Here is a 20,748-nt window from a genome sequence, read left to right as displayed (position 1 = left end):
GCCCTTGCAAAATCATTTCAATTCTGTTGAGATGGACCAATAATTAGATGGCAGCTATCACAGACAAAAAGCACAGTTCAGGAATCAGAAGGAAAGTAAAATCCTTACTTCTTTCTTCCAACACCTGTAGAACGTGAATAGCTATTCCTGTTTCGGTGCTTGTACTGGCCCCTCATGGAAGTGTGGGAAATCTGAGGCTTGCTTCATGCTGAGTTGTCTGAAAAAAAACCCAGAAAAGTTGGCAAAGTCGTTCTTTTGTCCTTGATTCTAGATGGGTCAGGTTTTTTGGTCTAAAATTCCATTTTTTCTTGGAATTAATGGATGTCTAAGTCCTGACAAAATTAAAGGAATAGTTTTGGTACCACATTAAACATCCAAAGTCTTGTGTTGTCTTAGCTGTGGTTGCCCACAGCAGTAATCAGCATTTAATGAAGATAACATTTCAAGCTGCCCTCCCACTGCTCAGTTCATCTACACAGATGTACAGATGCACACATACAAGAGGAAACTGGATTCCAGAATCACTTTCTATGTCTCTGTTAAAACTTACCTCCCCATCTTTACATCCCCTCCACAAATAAAAGAGCTTAGGTCATATTTGATTAAAAAAGGGGCAACAGGAGGAGGCAGTGGACAGAAGACAGAGAGGTTGTTACTGCATTTAAACTGCATTTGTTTCATTTGATGAGCACAACCCTTTGGGCTTAAATGGCCTTCCTGCTGGTGACAGTGTTTCTAAGGCCAGCTTAGAAACTGTAAATCATAATATGTATGATATTGTATAGCAATTGAGTACATGTCTTCATCAAGTGCATTTTGTTGGCAACTCCACCCACGACAGGGGAGTTGAAAGTCGATGATCTTTAAGGTCTCTTCCAACCTAAGCCATTCTATGATTTTATGAGTCTGTGATCAATAGCTGGCTTCCCAGTTCATCACAACCCCATGACACATTAATTACACAGACAGCACATGATGTTCCGGGGACTTTTCCTAAACCACCTTACTCCGATACCTTTTCTGAAGAACTGCAGGCATCATTCTGTACTAAGTGAATACTGTCTTTGTGGTATTTGCCACAGTGCAGGAAAATCTGTAAGCTAACAGGGTAGCTAAACAAGACCTAACTTCTAATGATAAATCACAATTAGCAGGCTGTGGTATCTCTTGTATTGAATGCATCGATTGTCAGTTGCTGCCAGTAACACAAAAGATGATTCATTCCTTGCAGTTCTGTTTTCATCTGAGCAACAGCATCTCATCTTTCCTTCTACCTGAGCCTTCAAGCCATGACAAAACAGTATATTTACTTTTTACTTTCTTTCTGCAAAGCACTATAGTAAAATGCCCTTACCAATCCTTTTTTTTTCCTTCTCTTTTTTTCTTTTTTTTTCAGGTTTGTTGTATCCATTTGGCTAGGAATCACTATTTCTCCTTATCCTTCAGCCTCAGTCTTGTCTCTGCAGACAATGTTTTTTCATTCCAAGAGTCTGCAAGAGCCAAGGGAGCTTGTTATTCTTGCACAGGTCAGTCTGCTTTCTTTGTTTCCTTTTAAAATCCAGCACATACCACACTCTGCTTCACTGGCTATTTCTAATAATTTATTTGTAGACACTGTTCAGTGTTGGACTATCAGATGTATTCCTTCCTCATACTCTTCCTCCATTTTTTCCCTTATTCTGTATGAAATTTCAAGAAAGAAAATATACTAAAATAATTTGTCTTTCCCTGATTATTTTTTCACTTGCAGGTTAAATCCTTCTGATTTTAGAATTGTGTGCTAATAACTTGATGGTACAGAATCTTGAGGCTTGTGAAGAACATTCTGGAGGACTGTGATTTGCTTTCAGTCTTAGCCTGTAGTCAAGCATATGACAGAGAAAATTCAGACACAGGAATACAGTTTTGCAGCATTGGCTTTAGCTCATCTGTATGCTACCATCTTCCTATTATTTTAGCTATCTGGAGTGTTATTTTCCTTACTTTTACTATAACTGAACCTGATTTCAAAGCAACTGCTGTGGAGGTCTTGTCGAAGGTTTATTTGTCAGAACCCTTCTTAGCCTTCCTCATTTATACCTCCCTTCGGACTGTAAACTGTGCATTTATACTCCTCATGGTATAAATCTTGATAGATTTGTCAATATTCCTTGTGCAGTTGCTGACTTTGAGAGGGAGGTTGCTATTCATTAGCTGTTTTTTTCATTTTGAATCAAATCTGATGCCTCCTCTTTCTGCAGCGTGGCCAAAATAATTCAGTTCCTCTGTGTGGATTTGCATTTTGCCATGGCTGAATTTTAGATTGCATTATCTGCCTCTTCTAGGCAATGCTATTAGGTTTTTTTGTCATGTTTCTCTCTGGGTCTGTCACGCATGAGAACGTCATCAAGAGCAACTCCAGCTCTTCACAGTCTGTGTTATTTTGTGAATTGTTCAGGGCATATCGCCAGGATAGACAGTGTTTTAAGAGGCAGCTGCTTGAAGTGCTGTCTTACACTCATCAACATGCCACTTTCCTAGGCCAGCCTGAGCTGCCAGTGCCCAGATTGAGTGTTTAGTTCAAAGAGTGTATTTGCTGTATAGAGCAGACAGGTGATCTCAGCTTGGGTTTGTAAGTAGCACCGTTTTCTCTTACTGCTTTCTTTGTGTCTCAGTAGTCTACGCAGCTACAGATTATAATTACGTTTCTCTCTTTTCTTATGATTACTGTACAAAATCATTCTGGTGCTTCCACCACTCACTTACAGCACACATTCTGCTCTCCCATCCTTTCTCAGTCTCACCAGTGCTGGATGCCACTGTGTATGTGCCACTGAGTTCATAATTTTAGGTAGCTGCTTTTCTATTGCATGGAGAGGACGTTCAGGTATGGAAATCCCAAGGGAACCCAGGATGTCATCCTCAACAATTCCTCCTGTTTCTTTGCAGAAGGGGAGAAATTAATTATTCATTATCCCCAGCCGCAACACGACTCCACTGCTAGGCAAGTGCCACTTCCACAGCCTGGCAGCCACATGGCAGGGAGCAGCAAAGCCCAAAGTGACACCACTCATGGTGGTGTTCATCAGGTAGTCCAGGCTGTGCTTTTCCTTTAGACTGTCTCAGGAGGCAGTTGGCCTGTGCCCTGATGAGAATATCCAGCATCACATCTGTGCCTTGTGGGCCCTGCTGTGAGAATTACATATGGCTCATTGCTTTTCTCCTGTGTTGTGTCAGGGAGAGTGCAGTGCTACTGCTGCTGAATAACTGTCCTCAATGCTGTTCTTTAGTCACACACTCAGGTTCCTTTCTGGCTGCTTGAAGAAGCATTCACACCTGCACTCCTGAGAACTAAGTCTGCTTGTTGCTTTGTGTGATGCAATTCATGCACCAAAGTCCTGCTGATGTACCTTTGCTACGTGCCTCTCTTTGAATGCTGAACATCGCTCAAGCTCTCTGCTCTCTTCCCCCTCTCAGCAGAGTGTATGACTGTCTAATGTCCATGTTTAAGCAGTACTGCCCCATGTTCAGCACTAGGAAGATCTTCTCAATGCCTGTGCTCTCTGAGCTCTCTCTGTTCAAATGCTAAATGGTTCTTCATTACTGATTTTCTTTGTATGCCTTTCTGGCTTGATCCTCTTATGATCTTTTCCATCCGTACACTGTGAAAGCAGCTTTTGTTATAGCTTCAGCTATCCACTCACTACTAGTCCCAGCCTGCCTAGGACTTTTTTCCTAGAAAACCTGTGTTTGTGCAGAAACATTTTCCTTTGCAGAGCTTCCATGCACTGTTCCTCTCTAGATCATTCTGTCACCCTGTACACCCTTAGTTCCTCTTCAGTTCCCTCTGCTCGCAAAAGGCTCTGCTCCACCCCATCTCTTTTGCTGTCTTTCCAGAAATTCCCCAGTCCCTTGCTCTGCTCCCCTCTGCTACTTCTCCTACATCCTTGCTTCCTTTCCACCATACCCCCACATCTGCACTCTGCTCCTTTCAGGTCAAGCAGCCTTGCTGCCTTTGCAATGGCCTCTCCCTTCATGTCCACAAGGAAGAAGCCAAACAGCTGGCTTGGTCAGGAGATGTGGATTTGAATTTTTTTCTAGTCTGAGATCTGATTTCTGGTTTCTCAAGCACTGAAGTGAGCTTCCCTGCTTTATTTGTCTCTCTGTACTGGAAATTGGGCTTCTCATCCCAAACAAAAATGCTCAAGGAAGGCTGTGAAGATCAGGATCTGATTCTTGCACAGACTTCTTCCATGCCCCGGAAAGATGAGTGTGCATGCAAGAAAACAAGTGAGGCAATACTCATTCTGAATTACTCCTCCCTTTGCTCCAAAGGAAGCTACAACATCACAGCAACACAAGATGGCTCAACATGTCCTCTGTTCAAAAACATGTAGTTTCTGAAATATGGGATTTACTGGAAGTGTCTCATCTTACCATCTCAAGGGACATCGAACTATGGGTCACCACTGTAAGGCTAAATCCTGCTCCTGCACCCCTGCGAGCTCTCTCCCCAGCACTGCATACCTTAGCAGTGAGTCAGACCACCAATTCATCCACTGCACAAGTTCCTTGGTTTACTTCCAGCCAAATAACCAAGCCGATTTGAATTACTCAGCAGCCTCACATGCAAGCTCATGTGGGCCAATAAAAGGTGGTCCAAAATCTGAGAGGGAGTGGTAGAGGTGGAGAAGTGCTATGGTCTCTTTTGGCAGCACTCCAGCAGCAGATTAGCTAAACAAGACCATGCACAGTGGGAGACATCAGTGAAGAGCTGCTGTTGGGCTTCTTTTCATAGAATCATAGAATCACCAAGGTTGGAAAAAATCTTCAAGATCATCCAGTCCAACTGTCCACCTGTCATCAATATTTTCCACTAAACCAGGCAGGTCACTCGATCATAGGAGATGAGGTTGGTCAAGCAAGACCTGCCTTTCATGAACTCATGCTGGGTGGGCCCGAACTACCAGTTATCCAGCACATGCCATGTGATCTCCCTCAAGATGATCTGCTCCACCACCCTTCCTGGCACAAAGGTCAGGCTGGCAGGCCTGTGGTTCCCCAGATCCTCCTTACAACCCTTCTTGTAAATGGGAGTCACCTTGGCAAGCCTCCAGTCCTTCAGGACCTCTTCAGTTGGCCAGGAATACTCGTAGATGTTGGAAAGTGGCTTGGCTATCACCTCCACCAGCTCCCTCAGCACCCTCAGGTGTATTCCATCTCGCTGCATGGACTTGTGTCAGTCCAGGTGCTTCCACCTGAATCGTTGGGGGGGGAGAGGGGGGTTATTCTGTTCCCCACCTGAGACTTCCAGGCCAGGGGGTAGAGTACTCTGAGGATAACTGGTCTGACTTTCAAAGACAGATGTAAAGAAGGAATAAAGAACCTCAGCCTTTTCCTCATCCTCAGTGGTCACGTTCCCTGCTGCATTCAATAAAAGATTGAGATTGTCCTTAGCCTTCCCCTTACTGTAAACATATCTGTAAGAAAGCTTTTTGTTCTCTTTTACCCCAATGGTCAAGTTGAGTTCAAGCTGGGCTTTTGCCTTTCTAATTTTCTCCCTGCATATCCTAACAACTTATCTGCACTCTTCCCAAGTTGCCCGTCCCTTCTTCACAAGAGGTAGATTCTCTTCTTCTCCTGGAGCGTCAGGAAAACCTCCTTCTTCATCCATGATGGTCTTCTTCCCCACTGGCTCATCTTGCAGCACAGAGGGACAGCCTGCTCCTGCATCCTTAAGACTTTCTTCTTGAGAAGCAGCCTTCCTGGACCTCTTTAACCTTCAGGACTGAATCCCAAAGGACCCTCCCTACCAGAGTCCTGAACAGTTTAGAGTCTGCTCTCTGGAAGTCCAAAGTAGCATTTTTGCTGGCCCCCTCCTGAAAAGAGGCCAGCTTTGCTTGCCCCTTTAGCAGCCTGATGATGGTTGCAGACCTTCTGCCTTGCAGGGCTAGATTCAAATATCTTCCTTTTTTAGTAACACTCTCAGGCAACAAGCAAATTAGGAAATTTAGCGGCAATTAGTCTCAGAAGCCTGATCAGATAAAAAAATGTGGCTCTGCACACCTGAAATCCAGTGTTAGTAACAGCAAATATGGACCAATAGGCATAATAAAAATAATAAAGAAAAGCACCAGTGAGGTCTGGCTGTGTTTTGTTAATCTAGGGAAACTGTACTCAGACACTGTCTTGAAACTGGTGTAAAATGGGTGTAAAGTGAGAGCAAAATGAAGCCCTGTGAGTCTAGATCTTACTTCATGCAAGAAAGATTGTTCAAGAGGAGCTCCTCCCTGAAATCAGAGGAAAGTCATTGTATTGCTTGGCACCTGCCCAAAATGATTTCATTTTCTGTTGGGGATTAAGATGCATTAATAGCCTGAGGACAGCATTTTCCTTGCCAGAAATGTCTTTCTTCCCTCCTCTGATTATTTTAAATATGAGGGCTTGCAGGTCAGGAGTGAACACCCAGCAAGTATTACTTGAACCATCAAATGAAAGTGCAGCAGTATCATTTTCTCTTGAGCAAACACTGAATTAATTAAAATGTGCATTCTGAACTTGGCAGATTTCACATTTTTCATAAGAAAAGTACAGGTCTGTACATTGAAAAGGCAGACTAAAAATAACCAGAGATATGACACCTGAATGGCAGTCTTTAAGACTTTAAGCCACACTAAAAGTTTTTCTGGCAAAACGCTATCTTTAAGACTGTCATTTACCCTCAGCCCGCTCTCTACCCCTGAGCAATATAGCAAAGCTGGCAAAAGCCTTCATGTAAATGTGATTATGCTGGCCAGAAAATCCTTTCAGCGGCAGAGCTGTGCTCTCTTTGGGGAAATGGCATAACCTACATGGGCCAAAGCACTCCTGCCAGCCGAACAGTACCCCACAAGGGAGCAAGGCCGGTATAACAAATAATGCAGTGAAAAATGTTTCTAGCACTTGGAAGCCCAGGCTGCGGACATCAGCTACCAGGCTTCCACCAGCTCATGGCTGCTGTTTGTCTATAGCAGGCTCATGATAGCAGGAAGCTAATATATCACTATTTACATCTCTGTATCAACTTGGAAGAGCTGTGCAGTTCCCCCTTCAGATCTTGAGAGGGAACTGAGACCTCACAGAAGCAGAATGCAGGGTGGGACTGGACAGATATGGGGCAAGAAACCTGAACGGCTCAGTGCCACCAGAGCTGATGCCAAATAAAAGTAGCAGCAATCTATGTTGACAGAGCCAAAGCAATTTTTCTTCAAGATTTTGTGCAAAGGATACTGCAAAGGTAGAGGGAGAACAGCACTTCTCTTGAATACCACATTAATAAGTATCTGTACACAGACTGAAGGTTGACTTACCTTTTCTCCCCCTCCAAAACTCCTTTCTCTTGCTCTATTCTTATAATCCAAGTTCAGCTGATTTGTGTAGTGACACACAAGTATGAAATTTTCCTTCTCTTCACTGCACTTGTCATTCTCCAGCAGATTGATCTGAAAACACAAAGTCACTTTAGTCATCTGAAAATACCAGGCAAAATGTTTTCATTCCTACCTGTGTGAATCTGGGACAATCTCATCTGCTTCGGTACATTTGTATAATAGCTGAAGGAAGCCAAATAGCAAGCTGAAAAGGCTTTGAAGGTCGGCTGTCTTTCTGCACATCCAAAAGGCTTTTTTTGTTGTTGCATAGTGAGATGATGTGGACTTCCTGCTTAAATTCAGCCCTTGGCTGTAGCATGGGGAAACTGGAGGGATCCTTATAAAAGATGCTCAGAGAGGACTCAGTAAGTGGAGGTGAGGAATTCTTGCAGTACCTTGAAGCAGAGACATAGTAAATCTTTGATGAACTATGTGTCTAGGTTTACATTAAAGAATAAAACATTTGTGCAGCAATCATTCTGGGCTCAGCAGTTCCTAACCTGGAGAACAGGCTGGCTTGCTAACGGATGAATTTCCTAATTCTCTGTGTAGGCAGAGCAGAAGGGTAGAACTCTCCCAGCAATATATGAAAATTGCCTTCAGTGTAGGCGGAATGGCCAGCAGCACACCATGCCCATCCCAAGAGAACTGCCAAATGACACTGGGGCTATAGGAGCCACAGGAGGATGAGGGAATGGCTGCCACTCAGACCCGGCACTGCAGAGACTGGTTGGGATCACAGGAAATATCTGACACGGGTCTGAGCACAACAGCATGGACTGGGCTGACAGCTTGTCTGCACCAGGAGTCGTCCCATCCTCATCTTTCTGAGCGGGAGCTCCATAGGATGGCTTCTGCAGTACGGATAGGTGCCAGACTCCACTGTGATCTGCTGGGAGGCATCTGTTCATCCCCAGTGAGATGTTCTCTTGTGTCTGCCCTTGCCTCCACAAAGGAAATAGAAGCACGTGTGGTGGAATCTGCAGCATCTATTATGCATTAAGTGAATAACAAGGAAGTGTTTGATTTTCATCTAAAGATCATCTGCATTAGAATGCACTCTCACAGAAACCATAAGACTTTAGGGGGTGTGTTGGAAGAAGAGGGTATTAAGCAGAGTAAAGCATCTTCACTGTAAGAAAAGTTTTATCAAAAAAAAAAAAAAGGTGAGCCAACACTCAGCTACAAAATAAAGACAAGTGTTCCAGGCAAAATATGACTAAAAAAGGAGACATAAATATCTCCAAAGGCATCTACAAGGAGAAGAATTCAGGTTATGCACTGAAATCCCAAAAGGCTCATATTAGGAGAACATCTGTATAGGTACCCTTGTAAAATGAAACAGCTCTTCAAGAACTTGCTGAAATAATGAGCAGATAATAACTGTCGTGGGGCACCCAGGTTTCAACAGCATGCTTAGCCTGACTGAGAAGGTGTCTGGAGGTGTGAATGGGCAGAGTGCCACTGCTTATGGAAGACACTACACCTGATATTGACAACCTGGAACAGCTGGAGGCAGGGGCAGATGTGTCTGAGATGGCTGTTTCTATTGTGCGGGTGGAGATCAGACCCTGAAATGGGTCTCTGCAGAGAACAGAGAGCTGACTGCATCCGCTCTTATTAAGGAAGTCTATGGACAGTGAGTCTATATGTCATGGAGATGTAGCAGTCCCACTCCATTTCACGGTAGATTTGTGCCGCTCTGAATGTGAAATTGCCCCTTCAGCAGCTGTTCCAGAGTCTTCCAAGGGCTAATTTTGTGAAGCAATATCTGCCTGCCTGATATCCATTTGCTACTGAAAGCAAAGAAACAGAGCAAATGTAACTCTGCTCAACAAACAACGAGTCCGAAAAAGATAGTGGGAAGAGAATGGAAAGCTATCAATATCCAGGATGGTGAAAGGCACAGGGAGTAACTGGAGGCAGCCAGCATGGCATGAAAGTCAAAATCACTGCCCTCTCTTCCCCTCTTAAACTGACAGAAATAGAGACAGATGATAAATAAATGCAGCTAAGTGGGATGAAAGCCTGAGGGAAGCTCCAGGAGCAGCTCGGAATGCACCAGCTTTTAGCTGATCTCTAGGTCTGATGGAGCTGCCAGTGGCAACGGAGGAGCTGATGTTAATGCAAAACTGATTCAAGATGTTCCTTAAACACCAGGCAACGAAACTCGTTTGAACTGCAGCAACAGCATTATGTCTGCCATAGTTAATGGCCCACAGCAGCAGTTCTCCTCCAGCTCTCCTCCTGCCTACCTTCTCACCACTGCTGAAAGAATGTGACACCTGCTCAGGAGCTGGTGGTCATGAACTGCAGCACTGATCTCTGCTCCTTGTCCCCAGACTCTTCTCCTGGCTGGACAAAGTATTAAGAATATAGGTGAGCTGAGGACAGTCAAGAGCAAAAACATCTATTATGCTGAAACATTTATTATCACAGGCTTGCCCAGCTTAGTTTTTTCTAATTGAGCAAAGCAAACTTTGGTATCTGGATCAGTCTGTTGTAGCAGACCAACCGTGGTCTGTGTAATAAGGTCTGGAGAAGCCTGATGCCAGAGCTGCTTCCCCTGCTTATGCAGCAGCAAGCTTGGAAATGTTCCTGAATGACAGGAATAGTGCTGCAATCTACAGGGTACATTTTGCTGAATCTGGAGTGAATCCTGGGCTTTACCTCACATCCTCGAGATAATTTAGATATTAAAAGCACCTAGGATCAATCTCGGAGTGTGGTTTGCTTCAAATTTATGTTATAGCTAAGGACCACAGAAATTCTGATGCATATTCAGCAGTGGCATTTCAATAGCAGAGTTGGTTTTCTTAACCTGACCTCCTATATTCCCAATGACAAGCACAAAACATACAGGTTTGGTCTCATCAAAAAGCTCAGCAGCCGCAGTTGCCTTCAGGGTGAATGTTAATCCTATAATCTCCTTCATTTTCTGTGTTGCAGCATAGTGTGTGTAAATGTATTGCAGTAGAGACCATGCAGAATCTGGTTCATGGAACCCTGCATAAGCTTGGGTGAGACCAAACAGAAATGTAAAAGAAGTATCCCTGGGCTTTGTCCCTGACCCATACAGAGGGCTCTGCCATGAGCAGAATCTGAGAGCAGACTCAGAGCTGATTTGTTCATAAGGAAATAAATGGGACCAGTCTTGCACAAGCTCTCACTCAGGTGATGTCAGGGCTATCTCAGGCTGGAGCTAGTAGGCACAGGCCAACGTGCAGCCCAGGGAGCAGGCTAACCATTAAGCAATGCAGATGATGGCAGACAATCTGGTGCTTGAGCTCATGTTTAGATTTACTAATATGGAAAAACCTCTATTAATACAGGCCAAATCTGGTGTACTCTGTCTGAATGGTAGCTCAGTGTCATCAGCCAAGGGCAAAATGCACCTGAAAGCAGCTTGTAACAAAAAACAAGATTTTTTACTTGCAACATAATGAAAAGAGCTCATCTTAGAGCCTAAGAAGTAGGGCTTTGTACACGCCAACCAGGAAAGCTTAGCACAGGGAAGAAGTAATCACTGGCTGTGATGCCATGAGCTCTCCTGGCAGCCCAAAGCTTGTTTCACTCTTTCTTCTGCATGCAACAGCAAAACCATACGCCAAGTGCTAGCTGCAAATTGAAGTGTCTCAACTCCCTAGACAAGAGAAATGTCCCAGCATTTATGAGTAAAGGAATTAAGACTGAAAACAAATCAACACATTTGAATGAAGAATTAAGAAACAGCTCCTGAGACATTTTTTCCCTTAAAATTTTACCTTTTCCCCTCCAGTTAGTGCAGGCTGTTCAAGCAAAAGAGGTGTCCCTCTTAGGGAGGGGAAGAATAGGACAGGCAGACATTCTGCAAGCTCTTTCTCCAGTCTCTGCTGATGCACTGCATTCTGCTAATTTAATTCCTCCAGAACAGAGACAGACACAAGCTTGTGTAATTGGTTGTAGACTGGTGCTTGTAAGACTTACACCACAATCCAACCCCAGTGATGCCCTCCAGATGTGATTGCCTCCTTCAGGTTAGAAAGGTTATCAGAGGAGTCACATCTTTTAAATTCCCTGGAATGTAGGAAACAGGGTGTGTACAAGCAGGATTTTGCAGGCATTGTGTGCCTTTTCTTACCACTGTTATATTCCAAAAGGAAGCCTTTCAGCAAGAGTTGTATTACTCTTAGAGTCGAGCCCACCAGCCTATGTGGAGATAACAGTCCAGTCAAATGGCTGTGTGCTCCACTAAGGTACCCTAAGGACCTAAGTGGCAGAGGAGCCAAGACAAGTTCCCTTCCCTTTTCTCCTTCCTTTCCCTTCCATTACGTCTGCTTGGTGGCTAATAGTAAACTCACACTCAAGCTTAATGGGAATTCCTGCTGCTAATCACTTTTGCAGAAGCCTCAGGGTGGAATGGCAGTAAATGCCTGGGTGTATGGGGCAGTCTGGCTTTGCTTTAAAAATAAACTTTCCTTAGTTATCTTATTCTCCCTTGACTTTCACACTCTCTTTTTGCTAAAAGACAAGCAGAAGAAATGAAGATAGCTCTTCTTTTTCTCTCCCAGACAAAAACCATTTCTTTTCATATCCTCCATCCTGTCCCATCCAAATCTGTTTTGCACATACCACAGAGGAAGAGTTTGGCTGGACCCCAGATCCCCTGCCCTTGCAGGACATGATATGATTTGAATGCAGCTGGCCATGCTGAACAAACATCTGCCAGCTGACAGACAAAGTGAGGCAAGTGAAGATGTAAATAGAGCAGCAGAGGCTGCACAAGGCTTTGCAGGCCACCAAGTACTTGATGTCTAGCACTATGTATATGAAAATATATACCTGAATTCATGATCTCATTGCTATAGTAACTGAGTAATGTAGTTTTGCTGCCCCACAGCCCAGGAGACTGGTTAATAATAAGTTATTTCTCTAATACAGAACATCAGCTAAGTCTTGGCAAGAGCAAATGATTTGCCAAAGACCTTGACGGGAATTTACAGGAGGCAAGGGGACTGAACCTGATGTTTTCAGTCTAATGTTTGCATGAGATGTTCCTTAAAGCTAAATAAGGTGAAAATGGACTGAGAGAAGTGTGAAGCTCCTTTCAAAACTTAAGGTTGTTATTCAAGACTGAGAAAATGACATAACATTGCAACACAGGCTAGATAATGTGATAGAGAATAGGATTTTTGAATTTTGTTTTGGCCCCTGGTTGTAGGTAATTTGGACTCAATGGAATATGGACTACAACAGTATCCAGGAGTATACAGAAGCCTACAGATTATAGGGCACTACAGAAAATATAGGAATCTCACCTGGAGAACTGACATTGTTCATTAAGACACCTTCTAATGCACCATATACAGCAGATTGTATATAAGCAACTAGCCTGGCACTATCAAGGATGTTTTTTTTGTATGACTCAAGAAGACATCACAAATAAATGAATTAGTAGATATCAGAATCACCCACCACGTTACCTCTCAGACATAGAAAAGGATTCCAGCAGCAGGCTGCTTCCTGCAGTCCTCTGTTGCATAAAAGAAGAGTATCACAGAATCAAGTTTCCCCATCAACTACTAGGAGACACAGAATTTCCATATATTCTGTTGCTGTAACATTGCTATGATTCTGCAGAGACTGAGACGGTATTTTAATATTTACTTACCAAAAAAAAGAAAGAAAGAAAGAAAGAAAAAACTCCTTGCAAGCTGATACTTTGTATGTCAGATGTGTATTTGGTTCCAAAAGGATGGCTTTAAATCTATCATGAAATATATAAATAATTCAAAGGATTATATACTGAGTGCATGACAAAAAACAAGCAAACAAAAACAAAAAAAAAAATCAGTTCCCAGACAAGAAAAATCTATTCAAAACTGAAGAGTAGAATGGAATTATAGAATTATAGAATCACAGAATCAGTAAGGTTGGAAAAGACCACTAAGATCATCCAGTCCAGCTGCCGATCCATCACTACCATACCCACTAACCATGTCTCTCAGTGCCACATCTACATGGTTCTTGAACACCTCCAGGGACAGTGACCCCACCACTTCCCTGGGCAGCCCATTCTAATGCACTGCTCTTTCTGAGAAGAAATTTTTCCCAGTATCCAATTCACCTCCCATGAAGCAACTTGAGGCCTATCTGGGAAAAGAGACCAACACCCTCAGTACATTTTAGGGAGTTGTAGAGAGCAATAAATTCTACCCTGAGCCTCCTCTTCTCCAGATTGAACAATCCCAGTTCCATCAACCAATTTGTTGCCCTTCTGTAGATGGGCTCCAGGATCTTAATCATAGAATTGGTTGAGTTGGAAGGGACCATTAAAGATCTTTTAGTCCAACTTTCCTGCAATTAACACGGACATCTACAGCTAGATCAGGTTGCTCAGAGTCCTATCCAGCCTGACCTGAAATGTCTCCAGATTCACCATATCTCTGGATAAGCTGTGCCAATGCCTGACCACCTTTAGTGCAAAGAACTTCTACCTATATCCAATCTAAATGTCCCCTTTTTTAGTTTGAAACCATTTCCCCTTATTCTGTCATAGCAGACCCTGATAAGAGTCTGCCCTTTTCTCTCTTACATCCTCCCTATAGACACTGAAAGGCTGCTATCAGGTCTCCCTGGAGCCTTCTCTTTCCTGTAGCGAGGGGCCCAAAACTGGATGGAGTAAGCTGAAGGTACTCCTTTCTACTTCTTAAATGAATTTAGAATCCTTGAAAATTGCTTTCAAATGGCAAGAATAGCTTTTGCTGCAGGAAAAATATATAGTAAAAAGAGAAGTTGAAAGTTCTCTCCCAAACAATATTTTTTGTCCTCCTGGTTGCTTAAATTATGAATGCTGAATTTTTTACTGATTGTTTTCTCAAACTTCCTATGGTCATCAGACAAATTAGCAGTGTTACCACAAAGACAATATACCAGAGAGTTCAAATTTGAATTTACAAGTAATTTATTTTCCTATTAATCTGTTAAAATGACTTTTGTCTTCTTTGTGTTAAAAAACTTTATATCAAACAGCAAGGATTCCCTCTAAGGGAACTGATATCTTTTTAAGATTTTCATTCAGATCTGACAAAATTCCCATTTCACAACTGACTCTTCAGCAAAATCTCTACAAAGTTAATGAAATGTCAGGCTTAGCATTCTCACCTGAAATAAAAAATCAAGCAGAAAAAATATTAAAACAACAAGCCAACACTTTTATGTTCTTTGTATATTTTGTGAAGAAATATACTCCACAGAATTGTGTGGTCTTTTTCTGTTTGCAAGACACCTTTAAAAATAAGACTCAATCTATTATTTTATCATTTAAAATCAATCTTCTCAGGCCCACTGAGGTTTGTAGATTGAGCAGCCTGCCATGCAAGGAGCCAGGAAAATCATTTCTAAGCTAACAAATTATCACACCAGACTTTCCTGGCAATTATTTTAGGTGTGACTGATCAGATAGTCTTCTCAAACAAGCTGTTTTAATTATGTCAAATAATGCTTTAAGCATACCTAAGCTCTCCTGAGTGTGATTCCACACCAGAACCTCCTAATAATCACAGAACTATGTAATAGCCTACCACAGACTTCTCCACTTGACAAGAGGTCCTTGCAGCTGCAGCAATGTTCAAATTTGTTTTATTTGCTGCTACAGACCCACAAATGAAGTGCACCAAGCAATGCTGGATGGGTGTTACCTTCATAGTGGCCCTCTTACAACCACTGCAATGGGGACATGATTCCTGGGAACTGCTTTCTTCTCTCTCTCCCTCCCTAACTCTGTATATCATCCTCTCTGTACTCTCTAACTCCTGACTAGTGTGTCTCTGTGTGGTTACTAAGACGTTGTAGGTCATTTTGGAGGTGAAAATGGCTTGGTAAAACAACAGCATTTTGTTCAGGATTCAAATTGCAAAGTTGCATCAGCAGGAGTGGATGTAACATCAGGCAGCTCCTGTCTGAGCTGTGCTGCTCTATGAATAAAAGGAGAAAAATCAGTTACTCAAGTGACATTCAGATGCCACCCTCATATCTCACACACAACATTTGGGAACACATTTGGGAATAAGACTGTGTCTTGTGCAGCTCTGCTGATTTTATGCCCCAAAGCACAGACATGGCAGAAGAGATAGCAATGAAGCTTGGAACACTAGGGAGCTGCATTTCTGTTTGCTTCTCCTCCGTGCCAAGTCATGCACCCCATGCATGGCTCTCAACCAGTCCCACAGTAGGAACAGCACAGTATAAACAGATGGAAGACACCTACCTGCAACAGTTTTCTGCCACATTCATCACTGAGAAACATGGGCTGTAATCACCTTAAACATTTTGCCACATTCCTGTAAAGGAAGGAAAAGCAAACATAAAAAAAACTCATACCTCAATGACTTGCAGTTCACACTGAAAGAAGCAACTGAGGCAAAAGGAAAGCACCCAGGAAGGCTTGAGGCTGTGGTTGCAGGTGCAATGGGTGCCACCAAGGCCAAGAGCAGTGTGGCCACTGTGCAGAAGATTATTTTGGAAGACAGAGACCTTGTGCATAGGAAATAAAAGCTTTACAGTTTTACATATTTGGTCAGGGCTATCCTTTCAAGCAGCAAAACTCTTCTGCTTGCTTTTTAAACACATTTGAGACCATCAACTTTACTGTTCAGCATGGACTGTTAAAAGCTTCCTAATTGTGCCATTCAAACAGCTTGTGATATATAGAACAGAGTCGGTACTGAAGCCCTCAAATGATGCTAACCATGGCCAAGTATTTGGGAGCTGCAAAATCTGAGCAGCTTGGGAATGGGGAACATTCTGAATGAGTTGCTCAAGGAATTATCTGAAATCTGCCAGTCTGGCTGACACTGTGTCTAAGAAGAGCAAAGATGCCTTTTGCTGTTTCTGCCTGCAGCAAGAAAGCACTGCCTGCAGAGGAGTGGTCCCTTAGAGTGAAAATCAGTCGAATTTCATTGGCAGCACAAGTCTGACTGGAGGCATGTCCGAATCCTGCTGTGGGGCTGCAGAGAGGACTGGAGGTTTCTTACGGTTTTAGATTTATTTATTCTCTTTTCTGCCACTGGAGGGCACAGCTCACTTTCCTGCAAGGTGAAACAGAAATTACAGGGATTTTGCCTACTGAAAAGGTTTGGAGTCCTTCCCATCTTCCTCTATGCCTGCTTTGCAGCCCTTTGGCTGGACCTGAAGACCCGGCTGAGAAGAAGAAAGTATCTGTGACACAGGTGAATGACACATAGGCACAATTGCCCGTTGACAGGCATTTTCCTCAGCACGGCTTTTTGCTACAAGAGACCTGGTGCCTGCTGATATACAAGGTAGGGCAGCCAGTTCTCACTTTGCACAGTTTGAAAGAGAACCTGATATTACTGATACTCAATGGATTGCATTTAGAAACAGTTCTGCCAAAATGCCACATCTCCTGGTTTTGCTCTGCCCTGTTTGTATGGTGCCATGGGTTTGTGTGGCAATAAGAGCCCTGCTTGGGGGCAGTGATGGCTCTTGGTATCACTGGACAGGCTATGCAAGGGGACAAGCTGTGTAAGACTGTACTGCCCTGCTTTCAATGTCAGGGACTGATTTTTGAGAAAGAAGAGATGCCACCTTCTGCAGAGCAGAGAGTGACCTTTTCTGCAAACAACATTTTATCACCAGTGAGTTTTTATTTAATTTCTCCTTCAGCAATCACAGGCAGAACAGTGTGACAATCAGCACATCCTCTGTTTTGAGATGACAGTTAAAATTTAAAAAGAGCAACCACAGATTTGAGCCCTTTTTTGTCTTATTCCCTTTTACTCTCAGTGCATTTCTGAACTGCCATAGGCTTTCTGATGCTGTGTGAGGACTAAGGACTAATTTCCCAGATGTGCTTTTCATTGATGAGTGTTCATCCAAGTAAATATGCAAAAGCATTTCAGGTTGGGAAGTGCCAGGAAATTGCTCTGTTCCTGATAAGACAGGTACAACTGATCTCCAACAGTGGCATCATCAGTTTTTTTTGGCTTGTTGATTAGAATAATGAAACTTTGCTTTTAAACATTACAAATCAAAAGAAACAAAAGCTGTATTAGTGAAACTGCTTCAGCTTGTTGAACTAAGGTTCTGTGTGTCCTAGTTACTAATAATTTTGATCATGATGAATAGAATTGCTCAAATACAAATACATAAGGAGTTACAAATACTGTAATCTTCCATCCAAATGAACAAAAGTCCATATAAAATAGGAAACATGATCTTACCACAGCAGTCAATTAGTAAAAAACAAACATCAATAGTAAAGATTATTTCAGTTTTGTGGGAGTTCTTTTTTTCTTCAGAGAGAATGGATATTAATGAGAATTTGGCAGATGAACTGTAAAAGTAAAAATAAAAGACACTCCATGATACTGCTATGTCCAAGTGCCAGCTATCAGCCTGCAAAAGACTAGGACACTATGAACAGTGACTTTGAACATGCAGATTTCCCAAGCAACAAGACTGCATTTCCATGCAAACTATCAGGCTGCTAAAAATAAATGCCAGGAGACTGAAAGGATCCACATTATATAAGCAGAAATGCATATAAATCAGCATTTCATGAAAGCTCACCATAAGGCATCAGCAAGTCTTCAATGGGTGTCTTAAACATCTGTTTTTGTTCTCTGTCTCTGACAAGTTGGCTCTCCAAATGCACCAGCTGCCAGGCTACCAGCCCTGGAAACTCAGAGAAGGAACAGACAAGTATCACCAGCAAAGAAGAGCACGACATGACTGAACGGTGTGTTCCCAGGTGCCTGAGGGAGTTCTTCTCAAAAAACTCAGGAAATGTAGGTGCTAAAACTATGGGCTGCAAAAGCACTGCAAAAGCCCAAGGCAGGGCCCTGAAGACACTGTGGGTAGATGCCCACAGTGCCATATGGCCACAGATGTTACTCCACGCTTGGTCTCCAGTCTGGGAGCTGAATCCCTCCACCAAAAGCAGTAGCAATAAGAACATTCATCATCATGGTAAATATCCTGTAATGTGACCCATGAATTCTTTTGGTATCTCGTGTCCAACACGAGACAACTAAAACACTCCCTCAGTCCCCTTTCAAACTTACACCCGTTAGTTGCCAGATGGCTCTAAGTCTCCTTAGCCAAAAGTACAATATAGATGGTACTGAAGGACTTTGCTCTGACAACACTGAAATCCCACTGCATTAATCTTAGGTGAAAATCTCTGGTGCTAAAAATGGCTCTATACCCAAATATTAGGCAAAGTGAGTAATTTGAAACATCCCTGAGAAAAAGATTAAGAACTCAGAAAAAGCTGGACTTTCTCCTGAACTACATTGAGCACATAGATAATTTAGATGTCAAATCTCTTTCTAGTCAGTGTTTTAGCCAGGGAGGATCTGCTCTAACGCTATTTTGCAAGAACTAGAAAGTATCTTTACTGAACTTCCCACAGATAAATTTATGCTTCAGCTCTTTGACATCAGGCAGTGTCTCTATTGACAGTAGGGTTAAACCTCAAGATGATTATGCAGTAATCACGACACTCCAGATTTACTCCTGGGTTCCTGGGAAAATTGAACAAGCAATCTCCATTAAGAGGTCCCAGAATATGGGATGCAGTCTGCTTCTAATTGCCAACATGGTCAACAAAAAAATGGTTTAAAATACTTTTCAGAGAAACTTTAGTAGACAGTAGGAGAGATTTCCCAAAGTCAGTAAGAGATGCAGGAACAAAAGCAGGCCCTCCCACTGCCTGCTGTTAGTCACAACACACAGGCCACAGCTTGTAGTGGTGAAGGATGAATGAGCACCTCCAAAAAGGAGACAGACAGCTGTCACTGTAAACGCTCTTCAGTCACATTGGTTTAATGGGTAAGAACTTAAAACACATCTGAACCTGAATGTCCTACTGATAATGGCAGTTGGGGCCATAGGCCAGACTGCACATCACAAGCAAAGCCCACTGTGCAGGTTGATGGTAAATCCCTCAGTCCTGGTGGGAGATCATTATGCACAAACCTCTTTGCATTCCCCTGCAGGCAGCAGGGCTGCACAATCCTGCCCTGCTGAGAGCTCTTCTGCCTTGAAGAAATGGTACACAGCTCCAACTCACTCTTTTGTAGCGTAGCATGTTGTGCAAGGGCCTTTCAAAGCAGCCCCAAGAGTGGGTTTTGACGACATCACCAGATGGCCAAGGGTTTTGACATTTAATAATCCACCAAGACTGGGGACTGGAAGTATATTTTCTTCTCCTTCTAGCCCTCCCACACATTGTATCTTGCCTTGTCTACTTAACCCAGCAGAGATTGCTTCTGCCTTTCCCCTTCCTGCCTTTTTGCAGAGCCAGTGCACAGACTTCTTTCTTTTGAAGAATCCTTAGCTTCACTGCACTCCTGCTGAGCATCCAGCCTCCTTTTTTCACTGAATTCTTCAAAGCCTTCAAATATCCCTCTAAATGGATCCTCAGAGATCTGGTTCAGCTCAGCTCAAGATCCTGTGTATTCTTTTTTGCCTACAGTGAAGAAAGGGCTCTGTTTAAAGAAGGATCTTATATTTTCATTTTGCCCTTGATTATTTCTTTTGGAAAAGTTAAACAGCAGCTGGAAAATCTCTATTGCAACTCGAATATTATTTTCTGAACCAGATACTTATTTTAATGCTGTACACAGAAACAATATGGAGTTTCTCTGGAAGCAAAAGCACTGCAGCTTCTTTAAAGCCATCACTATTTTGGCAGCAGCTATTTTTACCAGCAGAAAGAAGCCTAGGGTTAAGAATTAAGCTTTAGAAACCTGACTGATCAGAGCTCCAGTCACCTCAGTGCTTCCTATCATAATCTCCCTTTTCTTTTTCCTCTGGGAATTTTTATTTGGGCTGAAACCCAGCATAAATAAAACTGGCCAGAGTTATTGTTGGTCCTTTAACTTTTACTGTTGTAGCAGCTCTACATGTTGAAAACACATATTAAGTTTTGAATTAGACCTAGGCTCCCTTCCCTTCTGAGCCCTTCTACTATTTTAGAAGTTTGAGGCTGTATTGCTCAAAACCCTAACTGCATTCACCTGAGCATACTGTTGACCACCTAATGGAAAATAATTCTCATGCTTTGTAAAGAGTATTTTTGCTAGAAGATGCTTAATGTCAACTATATGAGAATAGAGGCTGTTTCAATTCTCTTTTACTCTCTGAAAGGCACTGTGAACACTTGTAGACAATATCTCCTTTTCCAGGAAACAGTCTTGTTGCATCACTGCTATTAACCTCTTGTTTTCTGCAGAGTTTGATTTTGTCTCAGGAGAGGTGGCAGAAGAGCAATAATATTCCTCTCTGAGCAGGACCCAAGCACAGTTCTGCAAACCAGACCAGACCAGCATATGTGGAGTCTCAGCAGACTTCC

General features: G+C 42.8%; 1 long non-coding RNA gene across 2 annotated transcripts; it reads right to left on the bottom strand.

Annotated features, from left to right (window-relative positions):
* Positions 1-7,331: 7,331 nt before the first annotated feature.
* LOC109369225 (uncharacterized) lies at positions 7,332-18,436 on the bottom strand. Of its 2 annotated transcripts, none has more exons than XR_014886581.1 (3): positions 17,961-18,436; positions 15,637-15,709; positions 7,332-7,460 (listed from the first exon to the last, which is right to left on the bottom strand). It is a non-coding gene; the product is annotated as an uncharacterized LOC109369225 (long non-coding RNA). The 2 variants fall into 2 exon arrangements; XR_002118018.3 differs by lacking the exon at positions 7,332-7,460 and adding an exon at positions 14,121-15,343.
* Between the last annotated feature and the right edge of the window lie 2,312 nt (positions 18,437-20,748).

Source organism: Meleagris gallopavo, chromosome 1, assembly GCF_905368555.1.
Source record: "Meleagris gallopavo chromosome 1, MGAL_WU_HG_1.1, whole genome shotgun sequence".
Lineage (NCBI taxonomy): Eukaryota > Metazoa > Chordata > Aves > Galliformes > Phasianidae > Meleagris > Meleagris gallopavo.
This window is presented reverse-complemented; position numbering and strand designations above follow the sequence as displayed.